This window comes from Sciurus carolinensis, chromosome 5 (genome assembly GCF_902686445.1).
Source record: "Sciurus carolinensis chromosome 5, mSciCar1.2, whole genome shotgun sequence".
Taxonomy (NCBI): Eukaryota; Metazoa; Chordata; class Mammalia; order Rodentia; family Sciuridae; genus Sciurus; species Sciurus carolinensis.
Window position 1 is genome coordinate 98,963,038 of NC_062217.1, and position 14,784 is coordinate 98,977,821.

Sequence of the window (14,784 nt, forward strand, 5' to 3'; positions counted from 1 at the left end):
TGTTAGAGGCTTGGGGACAGTGTGGCAAAAAGAGGAATGGCAGACCCTTTAAGAAGTAGGGCCTAATAATAGGAGGTGATCAGGTCACTGATGGTGCTACCCTTGGAAAGTATTAATGCTGTTCTTGTGCAATTTGTTTCACAGCAGTGGGTTATTAAAGAAAAGTGAGACTTCTCCCTTAATTTCTCCGGTTTCCTGCCTTGAGACCTTTCCCATGTGTGTTCCTTCCATGGTGATGCCATCTGTGATGAGACCCTCACAAGAATACAGCAGAAGCCAGCACAATGCTCATGAACCTCAAGGACAATGGGTTAAATAAACCTCTTCTTTATATTTCGTCCATATTATCCAGCATCAGGTGTTTTGTTATACTAATAGAAATTGGATAAATACAGTAGGTGAGTGATATAGGATTGATATCTTTTAAAAAGATCCTTCTAGCTGCTATGTGGAAAATGGAAAGTTGAGAACAAGAAGAAAAGATAACTCAAGATAATGACTTTAGATCTATTAAACCTGAAGCTCTCATTATTATGACTGATATCACTTCAGTGTATTCATATTTCAACCACCATCTTCAATAAAAGTAAGCTCATAGTTTCTTTACCATTAAAGACTATTAAGTACCTAGTACTTAAAGTGCCAAGGTAAACACAATAAGTCATTAAACAAATGTGTTCACAAAGCACAATAAGTAATAATCTGTCAAAATATGATGTTGAGTCTCATTCATGTTCAGAAGATAGTTAAGAAAATATAATAAGATGAAATCTTAATACTTCCTTGGAATTTTAAGTTTTAAAAATTATGACATGAATTTTATTCAAATCAGAATAGGATTTATGTCACCAGGTTCTGGAATGTAGCACTTTAATTTTTACTAGGTAGGTAGGGTATTTTCACAGTTTCTGGACTAATTGATAATGCCTTCAAGCATAGTGATAAAAGCTAAGCCTCCCTTTTCTTCTTCTTGTTCAATGTTCTTCCAACAATATATGTACAGTGAATATGAAGCCAGGATGGAGCACCAAATGTCCTCCCTTTGCCTGGTTACCTAACTGGTAACTCTGATCACAATATTGGGAAGGCAAGAGGCAGACCAAGAACTAAACAGTGGCTTAGAGCTAAAAGATATTGTGACTGAATTTCACCTGTGATATGTGACATTATAACATTCTTCAATATTATCATTTTAAAGACTCAATCCAAAATTTTTAACAATATATAAATTGTTTGGTGTTTATGATCCCATGTGAAAAAGCAATTTTCCAAAGCCCTGTGGTTTCTTCTTCTTCTTCTTCTTCTTTTTTAATGAAGTGAATTTATTAGGAAAAACACTCTAAAGATTCATCAGTAGTTCTCTTGCACACTTAGCCCTAGGCCTGGGCACACTTGGCAACCGCACAAGAAAAGGACACCATGACAGAGACCATGGGATTTTGCTGACACCACAAAAGTAGTTTTAAGGAAATTTAATTAAAGGTCACAAAAACTACATCTATGATATAAACTTGACATTCAAAAATAACTCAGCTCTCAAAATGATCCCATACCAAGAAATCACTGAACTAGTGGAGATAACAGCCACTGTCAGGAACAGAGGAATGTCTCAAAAGCAATCCAGCACATTGCTGACACAGAAGGGCTGTACAGACGCCCTCGTGTGGTTAGCGCAGACTGACGTGCTATTCGCAGGCCCCATCACATGTTATTTCACATAAACAAATTACACTGTCCTGGGAGAACAAATGAACATTAGGTGAGAGAAAACCAGGTCTCACTATCCCGTACCACAAACAGGGTTATATAAAACACATGCAGACACGGCCACACTGAGACAGGTTAGTGACTTTTATGGGCCCCTCCCACGCACTGAAGATGAAGCTTAAAAATACGCTGGAGTGAGCTCCGTCTTTCCTTCTGTGGTCACCACCTGGATTAGACTTCCCGAACTGGGTCGGTTTTTCCCTGTGTCCGGTCATGGAAGGTTTTGACTAGGAATTCTAAGGGTGAGCAGGAGCTGAAGTCGGCCTCAGGCATTGACTTCCTGTTCATCGGCGAATCCAGGGTGACCGGGAGCACAGGGATGGCAGCAGGCCCAGGTGGCATGCCGCTGTTCTTGCCCGCTAGGCTCTGGCAGAGCTGATGGACAGCACCCTTGGCCATGCCGTAGCCGATGATCCCGGGAGTCCCATCCAGGGCGGCCTTGGCACCAGCCAGGGTCAAGAGGCCTCCTTCTTTGAGGTACTTGGTGGTCAGATGGCTGTAGATGGTCGATGTCCACATGCTCTGCTTCCAACTGAGGTCGCAGTTTTTAAAGAGACTTGGATTTGGTGTTGCCTCCAGCCCAGCCTCCAGCGACACAGAGAATGGCGTCCACCTTCTCTTCACCCAGGAGCTTTCTAACCTCAGCAGTCACCTGGTCAGCCTGCTCATCCTAACAACAACACTAGCACTGGCCTCTTCATTCTCCACCACATAGATGCTGGCAACCCACCAGTTGCAGGCCCAGAAGGCCTGCACGCACCGCGATCCCAGCGTGCCCCTGCCGCCCTACACCAGCACCCGGCGCGCCTCGCCTCACCCGCCGCAGCCGCCCGGCCACTATTCCCCCGCTGGCTCCACAGCTCCTCAGGCAGTGACCCTACTGCAGAGCCTGCTGCCGCCACCTAGCGCTCCACCAGTTTATTCTTAATTAGCAAAATTAATTAGCAAAATTTTTACTTTTATAATAAAGTTTTAGTTTAACTTCAAACAATCAGTCCTCTGGTAAAAATCTTCAGGTTATATAAAGTCAAATTTTAGCTGAACTTAAAGATGGGTAACACTATTTTTGCCTCCTCTATATACTAACATAAATGAGTATTTGAAATTTATAGATTTCAATTGTTATAAGAAAAAAATTCCCCAAAAACTAATGTAAAGGTTTACATTTTATAACATTCAACTCAGAAGTCATTTATGAAAAGTCAAGAGATATGCAAATATGCAGCCTAATAATCCTTCCTAGGGCATCATGACCCAAACCTCATCAGCACACTTTCCCCTAATGCCATTGCACAGCTGGATATCTGTTTCTTAGGAGGATAGGAGGGTGGCTTCTTCTTGGGTAAGTCAAATGCCAGGCCATTTCCCAATTATCTCCCAAATAAAAATTCTTAAGTCCAGGAACTAGTAGTTTTAAAGAAAAGTCACTTAACTGCTTCTGTTTCATTAAATATTTTTAAATGTGATATAATTTATCTTGTCTTTCTACTGAAGCATGAAACTTCAAACTATGCACCTGGCATACTGAATACTTTGAACTTAAGGAGATTGGAAAGACCCTTGAAACAAAGGTTTCTCTGACCTGATCTCCTGTCCCTCTGCCTCTAGGGGCTCTCTCCCCCAAGCAAGTCAAAGAAATAAGAATTCTTCTTCCCCAAGGTGAGTCATACTTCCCCAAAGTAGCCAGAAAGTGTAGAAAGGTCACTCTCTACTCCCTTTTGGACCTTCATTCCAGAAGGGTCTTGTTGTCATAACTGAGGAATTGAAAATACTACACAAAAAAGCCAGGTTCTGCTAGGTTTCCCCATCAAGCTATCACCACTGACCACAGATCATATACTTTCCTATTTAACTGTCCATTCTTTATTGAATCTAAGCATAAACATAGTATTCCTGGGGTTTTCATTCCTAAGGCTCCTATGAGTGTAAAACTGATTACATAAATCTGCTGTGCTTTTCTCCATTAACCTGTTTTTTCTTTTAAAAGTGTTGGCTATGATCTTTAATGGGTGAAGAAAGGTATCACACCCATCCACACCTGCAACTTATGGGGTACCATTTCCATTTTCTCCAAAGGTCGTCAAACACTGTAATATTTAAAAGACATCATTTTAAATTGCATATAGTCAACTAAAGAAAATTTATAAACCCCAAAGACAGAGGAAGTCAGTTATCACATTTGATAAGTGGAATGAGAAAGTCAATGGATCAGGTTAACTATTTCCTGATTTATGAAAGTTTCCCTTGGAAATTTCCTGTTACACCTTAGCAGCTAAACTATTTTATGCTACATAGTTTTATAAGTACTGTGCTCCAGGTAATAAAATTGCTCTAGTTCTTTATGGTTTAACAAATTTAACAAGTGATATTACATATTTATGTTCTTAAGAAACCCATTTCAATAATAAAGTTTATTTGGTTATTTCATTTTCAGCAATTTACAAGGATTTTGTGTTGTTATGAATATAAAGATTTCCATTTCACATCTCCTTTAGTATATTCCTGACACAGAATAGACTTTTTGTTTTAAGGTAGAGCCAAATTAGATCATGGTAAGGGCTTTATCATGAAAAAATGTCTTTTTAAGGAGATTATTTTGAAATATAAACTATATATAATCTCAAAAGAATTTAAAGAATTACTCTTTAAGATATGGACTTGTGGTAAATTTACATGTTGTAGTACAGAATTCTGATCAAAGCATGGCTCCAATTTATTAGGTACCACCAAGCCAATGCAATGATTATAATCATGTTTAAATACATTTTTTATATTTACTTGATAAATTAAAAAGTAAAAATCAATTACTTATGGTTATTTTATTATTGAAGTGTCCTCAGTGAAATTCATCTTTTTTCATAAAATATGATTTAGAATTTAAGAGGCATGTATTGAAATTAACATAAGATATATATATAGATACTCCTCCACATATATACATATACATGTAATTTATCAATTTCTACACTAAAAAACCTGACCTAAGACTATGAATACATTTCTATCATCATACCTCATTTGGAAATTGAAGAATACAATGGAAAGTACAAATTTAAGGGGTAGAATTAGGTAGCTGATTGGGCCAAGGTAAGAACTGATAAAGACATAAGATTGCAGGACATAAATCTCAGAAAAGGAGCTAGTAAGACAGAAATGGGTTCAAACAATGACAAATTAACAAATCAAGGAACAGATATGAACTGGGCCCTGGAGCTCTGCTGTGCAGTGGGATGCTCCTTTGTTGTATATTCCATGCATCTATGTCTGCATCCTACATGCTGTGGACATCTTTCCTTTTATAACTCATATAAAGAAGCAAAAATGATGAGGTGTATACTGGCAACCTTGCCAGCTATCCACTTGGGCGTAAGAAAAAGGAACATGGAGAACATCCAACTAGTAACCTGCTACAATCCCAGATAAAGCACTTGAACATCTGTTTTTACCCAAATTTTACAAGAGTTAAAATAGGAGTGACTCCACAGATATTCAGTTACATGATTTATTATCTATAATAAATCAAATTCAGAGAGAAATAAAAGTTATGCACCATTTCCAGTTCTCCCAAGCACAGCTTAATCAGTCCTCATTTCATGAATAACTCACTCTTTATTGCAGCCTTCAATGTTGGCAGCACAGATCCCTCTCAAATTACCCAAAGCTTCCCCTATAACATATGGTACTGCCTCCATTTGCTCTATGCCTGTGTGCATGTGGTTTGTCTATGTTTTAATATTTTGTTGTCCTTAGCAAAGAGAGGGAATCTCACTGCAAGGACAACCAGGACAGGTACGTGTCTGCTGCAGTGTTCATCATCGCTGCCTGCTTCACTCTCTCCACTTCCTGGTGTCCTCTGCTATCTCACTCATGTAGGCATAAGTATATACAAGAGGCTCTGCTTCTGGTGCTGGGTCATCCTGCTTTATCTTTTTTCAATATAAGATTTTGACCCATAACATTTCCCCTAATTTAGCAACTTCACTTCAACTCAGTGTCTTTCCAGGTCTTATTCAATACATCCCCTGCTACCCCAACCCCAGACACATTTATCCATATTGCTCACTTACCAGAACATTCATTGGGACAATGCTCCAATTGTCCGGGACAGAAAAGATTGTTGGTGGCAGCCAGAAATAGTTCTTAAGTACATTTCCAGTAAATTTTAGCACTGACAATTCTGAACACAAAACTTAAATTAATAAATATCTTTCATATTGTAGAACATTTTTGCCAAAAAGAAATTGTATAATAGTATAAATACAGTATTAGTTGGTGAGAAAGATTTTTAAAGATTTCAGATGTCATGATCCAACATTTTATGACTAAAATAAACATAGCAACAGTTTACACAAAGGAACGCTACCTAGTAGTTACCCTAAAGGTTTTGTGATTTGTGTACAGCTATGGTTTGAATGTATTCCCAAAACTCATGTGTTGGAAAATTTATTCTCAAATTCATGCCTTTCTGGTATTTGGAGATGGGACTTTGGGAGGCAATTAGGATTACATGAAGACATGAGGTGGGGCTTCCCATGATGTGACTCATGGCTTTATCAGAAAGGGAAGAAAGCTGTGAGCTTGCTAGCTCCTGCTCTTGCCTATGATTCCCTCACAGTGTTATGATGCAGCAAGACCTTCATCACTTCAGTCTTCTGTTTTGGACTTCCCAGCCACCAGAATTGTGAGAAACAGACTTTTTTTTTTTTCCCTTGACAAGTTCCCAGTCTCAAGTATCCTGTTGTACTAATACAAACTAAGACCTGAGTCCTGATGCAGGTTCTTAGAAAAGATGCTTAAGATTCAGTTGTCTCTTTTCCAAAGTGGTTAAAATAAGAATCTGTATCTCATATAAAAATCTAATTGAGATAATTCATAAACAGTGCTTAGCACCTTGCTTAGTATTCAATAAAGTTTACTCCAATTACTGTTTTAAATAATTCATTTTGACAGTTATTTCTCACATTGTGGATGTTTAATGAATTCTACTGGTAGGCACAATTGTCTCACAAAGAACATCTTCCTATGTCTAAATTCTGGAACCTGTGAATATGCTTGGAATTGGGAAATTTTCCTGAGGGATGGGTTTAATATCATCACAGAAACTCTAAAAAAAAAAAAAACAGGAGAAATAAGACAGATGTAGAGCAGAGATCCAAATCAACAGGAAACCTGATCTACCTTGCTGGGTTTGAAACTGAAGGAAGGGGCCAGGCATAGTGGTGCATGCCTGTAATTCCAGTGACTTGGGAGGTTGAAGCAGGAGGATTGCAAGTTCACAGCCAGCCTCAGCGACATAGTGAGACCCTGCCTCAAAATGAAACGTAAAAAAGCTGGGGGTGTGTCTCAGTGGTTTGGTACCTGGGTTCCATCCCTGGTACCAAAAAAAAAAAAAAAAAAAAAAAGGAAGGGAAAGGAAAGGAGGAAGTGAGAGAGAGAGAGAGAGAGAGAGAGAGAGAGAGAGAGAGAGGGAGATATGGGGGGGGAAGATTAACAAGAATCATGAATGACCTTCAAAAGCTGAGAAACACACCACCCAACAGTCAGCAGGCAGGACTACAGTGGGAACTTCAGTCTTACAACCATCTGGGACAAACTTCTGCCCATAACCTAAACGAGCCTAGATGCACACTCTCTCCCAGAGACCTCCAAGTAGCTCCCAGATATGATGACAGACTTCAGCTCAGATTCTAAACAGAGGTCCCAGCTGAGTCTGCTCAGATATCTGCCCCACCTAACTGGGACAGAGTAAATGATGTGGGGAAAATGGTACACTCATACAATGCTGGTGGAGTTGCAAATTTGTGAAGCCACTCTGAAAAGCAGTATGGAAATTCCTTAAAAAAATTGGAATGTACCCACCATTTTATTTTTTGTTTTTTGACCCAGTTGTCCTTCTCCTTGGTTTATACTCAAAGGACTTAAAATCAGCATACTACAGTAATGCAGCTACATCAATGTTTATAGTAGCTCAATTCAAAATAGCTAGATTTTGGAACCAAACTAGAGACCCTGCAATAGATGAATGGATAAAGAAACTGTAGTATATATACATAATGGAATATTATTCAGTAATAAAAAAGAATAAAATTATGGCATTTTCAGAAAAATGGATGGAGTTGGAGAATATCATGCTAAGTGAAATAAGCCAATCCCCAAAAACCAAAGGTCCAGTGTTTTCTCTGATAAGTGGATGATGATAGATACATAACATGGGGGGAGAGAGGGTAAGGGAAGAATGGAGGAGCACTGTATAGAGAGAAATGAGGGAAGGAGAGGGGGCAGGGGAAGGAAAGAGCAGAATGAGACAAATATCATTACCCTATGTACATGTGTGATTACACAAAAGGTGTGACTCTACATTGTGTACAAGCAGAAAAATAAAAAGTTGTACCCCATTTGTTTACAATGAATCGAATAAAATAAAATATAAAAAACTACTAGATTTGTGGTAATTTCTTATAATAGCAATAGAAAATGAATATTCTTAAGTACATAGCAAAAGGATTTAAATTCAAGTCAAAATACATACACTTCACTGAATATAAAATTACAGTTTCTCATATTTTAAATCTAGTATAAAGGAGTTTGCCGTATTAGCTTATTTTTTCAATAAAAATAAAATATTATCTCATCTATAATTACATTATTTTTTGTCAAAATAAATAATCGTAGACCAAAATATTATGTTATGGGCTAGTTTTCTTAAATATGTTATTATCAGTCTTGAACCATCCAGGAACATTGTAATTTAATCAGAAATAGTTAGTCCAAGAAAAGTTTGCAAAATAAATATTAATTTCCAACATAAAAAATTGTTGAAGTAAAAATCTTGTTCTTTGAATTTCTTTAGGCATCTTTAGCAGTTAATGCTGGCAGGGACATATACAAATATGTACATAAATTATATACTATTACAACATAAGTTATCATATACTATGCCATAATATATCATTTATATTTATATATTCTAAATATTCTTTTCACACATTAATTGATGTTAGCAGATTTTTATATTATAAATAAGTCCTCTTTCCCTACAAGAGATGTGAAACTAATTTTTAAAACAGTATTTTCCAACCTTTTATAGAACTATGGCAAATATTTAAAATATTTATAAGTCTTGATGTGTTTTAATTTGTAAAAAATAATTGAGGCACATGAATTTATCTCAAATTTTTCTTACTGATTAATGAAAATTTTCTCATGTGTGATTTTATTTGTTGTTGTTGTTTTGAGACAGGTCTCACTAAGTTGTTGAGACTAGCCTAGAACTTGCAATCCTGCTTCAGCCTCCTGATTCACCTTTGATTACTTTCATTATAATCAAAATAATATGACTCCAATATGAAAATAAATAAGAAATAATTATTAAAATTATATTCTCTTGTACTTTTTAAAAGTACTATTGGTTAAAGTAAAAATATGTGTAAGAATAAATTGTGTACTATATCCTTAAAGAAATATTTTAGATAAAATTCATATCTTTTTAAATTTGTCTCAGATCCATATTGCCCTCAAGCTTCAGTTCTTGAGGTCACTGCTCTTTTCTCTACCACCCAGGCCTTGTTCTGCCTCTGTGCAATGTGACTTTGTATTGTCTCCCCTAACTCTACAGCTGAGTCTGACTGTGTAGCTCAGGCTGGCCAATGAGAAGCTGGTGGATGTGGCAAACCCAGGAGGCTTGAAAAGTGTTTTTATGATTAGTCCTGCATTCCCTTTTGCCCTCTATCACTGCCATGAGAAGGACCTATCTGCCTAGCCCCATGGAGGGTGAGAGAGATGGAGCAGAGTCACAAGGTTCTGATTTTCACCTCAAACCAGATCAGCTGACACCCAAGCCCAAGTGACTTCAGTCAAGGTTAGAGGAAGCATGTGGACTTGCCTTGCTGCAAACAGACCTTCTCACTGATTTCCCCAGGAGTCTGAGCATTAAACACCTCTGTAATATGTGGTTTTATGGCTTTTTTATTATTGTGTTTAACACAGAAATAAGGTAATAAAAATTAATACAGTTGCATTGTTTTATAATATTCTATACATATAAAATATTCCTTTTATAGAATCAGAAAAAAGTTACTCTTTTCATATTTTACCCATTTGTTGATATTGAAATAAAATGCTCTTGTGTATATATTACTTTCAACTTATTAACATATTTTATGCTTCATCACAAGAATTTAGAGATGTTAAAATATTAACAATTTTAAAGCTTTTCATTTAACACTATATGTATATTTTTCTTTTCTTTTAACACTATATGTATATTTTTCTTTTCTTTTCTTTTTTTTTTTTTTTTTTTGAGTAGTACTATGGATTGAACCTAGGAGAACCACTGAGCTACATCCCCAGTCCTTTCTTCATTTTATTTGTTGTTGTTGTTTTGAGGTCTCACTAAGTTGTTGAGACTAGCCTAGAACTTGTAATCCTGCTTCAGCCTCCTGATTCACTGGAATTACAGGTGTGGTTCATCACACCTGGCTAACTGCATTTGATTTTTTGGTGATGGGATTTGTTTGTTTTGTGGTACTGGGAATTGAACCCTGGGGTGCTCAACCATGGAGTTATATTCCCAGTCTATTTATTTTCTATTTTAAGACAGGGTGTCCCTAAGTTGCAGGTACTTGCCTTGAATTTGTGATTCTCCTGCCTCAGTCTCCCCAATTGCGGGGATTACAGGTGTTCACCATTGCACCTGGCTGCATTTGTTTGGAAAGACAGTATGCTCAAGGAAAGTGTTTCAGATGTCTTGTAAATTATAGCATTGAGAGTCTCAGTCATTTGGCACTGGAGCTAGGAAAGCTTATTGCCCATTTGGATATAGTCTGTGCTATATATGTGCTGTGAGAAAAACTGAATCCCAGGTTCACTATCTGTGCCACTTAATATATATTTGGGTCTCATCTTCTGTTTTAAATTTATTTTTATTGCTACGTTTTGAAGTTTATTATTATGACAACCTATATTGGGGAAAAATCAATTTAAAAAAATAATACATATATATGAATGAGTAAAAAATATTATTAATTACTGTTGATGACATGTTTTCCTTCTAGTAAGGACAATAAAAACTTAGTTGTAACTTTGAATATTTAAAATTAATTTGAAACTAATCAATATTTTTTAAAGCCTACATCTTATCCATAATCAACAAGCATATATGGATGATATGCTGAGTTCAGGATTTCACAAATCAACAAAGCAATGAAAAAGGAAGATATCTTTTATGTTATTGGATTTGTAACCTGTGGTACCTAATTTGCCTCCAGAAAACTGCTGAATACTTTCAATAGTATATAAAATGTGGTAATTTTCAAATTTCACATGTTAATATTTTTGACCTAGTGATCTTTTACTTCTCAGAAATTCCATGCTTTTGTTGTAAATTCTTTCAGCCTTGTTAGAAATCACAGATGAATGAAATCACAGTTTTCATTCCTTTCTATTATATTCACTCTTTATCAATACTATAATTTCCCTATAATTTTTGTTCTCCTATTGTTTTTTCCTTCATCTTTCCATCTGATCTTTGAATGTTATTTAGGCTGAGACAAAACGCTTCTGTGGGATACTCCTCCTACCTTGCCTTTCCCATCCATTATTTTAGATTTCACTTGGTCATGCTACTGAATTGCTGGAAATATCAAAAGGAATAGGAAACATTTATGCACAATAAATATTCCCTGTTCTAGCCCTCTGGTTTGACATTTTGCAGATAGGAGGATAGCAATTAGGAGACAACTAGCTTCCTGACCTTTAGGTTTTAACTTTCTTATTTCTGATGTTACTGTCACCCAAACCTGCTAGTTTGAACTGTAAACAATTGACAGCTTTTGCAAATGGCCCCAATAACTAAAATTGCTCTAATTTTTGAATTATAATTGCTATAATAATCATAGCAGCTCTCACTGAATTATAGACTTGATCAAGGAAAGAAAGTGTTTATTGGCTTTCTGAATTTTAAATATTAAAAAAGATAATCATTAGCATTTGAAAGACAGATATCACAGGGTTTTCATAATCTTGTGCATGCTGCATTTGATCATAGTAGTTTAGTTATGGTTTGAACATGAGTTGTCTCCCAAAACCTCCTGTTAATGCAAGGATATTCAGAGGCAAATGATTAAATTACGAGAGCTGTAACCTAATCAGTCCATCCTGGTATAAATGTAAATAGATCAACTAGGTGTTAACTGTAGGCACATGAGTTATGGCTGGAGGAGTTGGGCACCAGGGGTTTGTCCTGGAAGGGTATGTCTCCCAGCAACCTGTTCCCCAGGACCCTTCTCTCTTTCTGCTTCCTGAACCTTCCATGAGCTGAGCAGCTTTCCTTCTCTGGGCCCTTCTCCCACAATATACTGCCCCATCTTGGGCCCAAAGCAATGGCCACCTATGGACTGAGACCTCTAAAACCACAAGCCCCAAATAAACTTTTCCTCCTCTAAGTTGTTCTTGTCAGGTATTTAGGTCAGAGTGAAGCAAAAACTAACTGAAACAGGTATTTTATGATGTACTTTCTGCTTTGGGGTTTACTGCTTTTTGTAGATCTTTACTAGATTTTGAATAATGGATGCCAACTTCATGGAATAGTAACCATGGGTAGTGTGGTTCTCTGACTGAGTTCATGAAACAATTTTCAAACAATATGAAACATTAAGCCTATAATCTCAGCAGCTCAAGAGGGATGCTGATGTAGGAGGATCAAAAGTTCAAAACAAGTCAGCAAATTAGTGAGACCTGTCTCAAAATAAAAACAATAAAAACAGACTGGGGATGTGACTCAGTGGTTAAGCATCCCTGGGGTTCGATCCCTGTTAATAATAATAATAATAATAATAATAATAATAGTAATAAAGTTTTAAAACCTCTTTCTTCTAGAACAAGTTATAAAAATATAAACTTGGGTAAGAGTGTAAGATATATAGGAGACAAAACTTGTTTTCTATAATTTTCTTAAGATTTCTGCAATAAGGACACCACAGAACATATTTTTTTTCCAGGAAAATTACTTTTGTGTTTCAGCATTCCCTGGAAATACAACAAACTTAAATATATCATCAGGGAAATGTTCATCTTCCTGGAAAATTCACATGCAGAAAGGTATGAACACTCTATACTAACTCATTTTGCAATGAACTGACATCCACAATATCCATTTAGGGATAATATTAATAAAACAAATTGGTCATTTGGCAAGCTATGAATTAAATTTAATGCATTCATCTCTCATCTTTAACAAACAATTCAATAGAAAATTTAACTGGCAAAATATATAATAGAATTAAATACTTATATGCAAATTGTGCTATAACTTTTTATAAAAATATATACATCCTATTTCTTACTATTAAGTGGACCAAAACAAAATAAAACAAATGGCAAATTAACACCAAATAGGTATGAGAGAATACCAAAAAAATCTTCTTCAAGATACACAAGTGCACAATATATGTAATACAACAATAATATATGTATTCAGATTAAGTTCTTTATCCCATACCTGTGTTTTTAACCCAGTACTTGCTTCCCTATATGAAAAAATCTGATTGCATAATGTTCTAACACTTTGTGAATTCTGAAAAGAAATAAAATTAAAGTCTTTTAAAATATTCAAAAGTTACCATTTTTAACTTACTTATTATATAAAGTATTGTAGTGTTTTCATTTTTTGTCACCCTTAAAAAAAGGTTATATGACACATACCTACTTCACAAGACTACAGAAATGAACTTAATTATGAACTTGAAATCATTTAGTAATTATCTACCATCCAATTTTTACCACTGAAATATTCTGTTTCTTACCCTTATTGGAAAAGTGAATCCTAAAAGGAAATTTTTTAGTATGATAACTTAGATTTTAATTATATAAATATTTGTGCAACTAAAGCTCCAACACATAAGTATATACAATTTATTAAAGGTTTTGAAAACCTAATAATGCATATGTAATTTGACACCATAAAGGGCTATAATTACAGTCTACAAGAAAAAGTATTTCCTATACTTAAAAAAATTAGTTGTCAATTACCAAAGAAGCAACATTATATTACATCAACTTAACTATATAGTTCTATGTTAAATGAGAAAAGTAATACCTTGAAAATACATTAACAATTAAGTCAACACTGCAGTTATGAGCCAGGTGCAGTGATGCATGCCTTTAATCTCAGCAGCTGGGAGGCTGAGGCAGGAGGATTGCAAGTTCAAACCAGCCTCCTCAGCAATTTAGCAAGGCTCTGAGCAACTTAGGGAGACACTGTCTCAAAAAAAAAAAAAAAAAAAAAAAAAAAAAGAAAGAAAGAAAGAAAGAAAGAAAGAAAGAAAGAAAATAAAAAGTAAAAACAGACTGGGGATGTGGTGCAGTGGTTGACCACTCCTGGGTTTAATCCCTGGTACAAACAAAAACAAAAGAAGACAAAACAAAACAAAACCCTGCAATCATGAAAAGAAAAAAGCTAAGATGATGCAAATATGCAAATTGTTTTTACAGTTAAATGACTTCCAAATGTTAACTTTATTTCTGTTAAAGTGAATATTTTTCTCACTTTACTAAGGAAAGAATAGATTTCTTTTGGAAAAAAAAATGAATGACACATGAATGAATGAAAAAATAAATGAATGTCCATTAAGTAAATAGTCCAGCAATTAGGTCAACCAAAGTATTTAAGTGAACATGAATCCTTTGTTTTACTAGTACCACCAGGTATAATACCAAACTGCTCTCAAGTCCTGGACCTTCAGTTTCCCACCAAGTAAAGAAACAAACTTGTCAGCCTCAGTTTCAGCCTGCTCATTGCACTTATCCACCACTATTATGCTCTTAAATGCCCTTGATTATTTCTTCAGGTGTGTTAGGGCATGACAAATAAGACATTTTCTCTCTCCTCCTCTTATCTTTCTAAGGGCAATCAATCACAAAACAACCAAATAAGGCACAATAACCATGATAATAATAACAAGTTTTTTTTCTACTGAAGGAAATTAATTGGAAGGTTATATATTTAGATAAATTAATCTA

The 14,784-nt window shown here is 35.6% G+C and overlaps 1 pseudogene; it reads right to left on the reverse strand.

Annotated features, from left to right (window-relative positions):
- Positions 1 to 1,885: 1,885 nt before the first annotated feature.
- Positions 1,886 to 14,784, reverse strand: part of LOC124985672 (dihydropteridine reductase-like) — a 47,555-nt pseudogene continuing 34,656 nt past the window's right edge.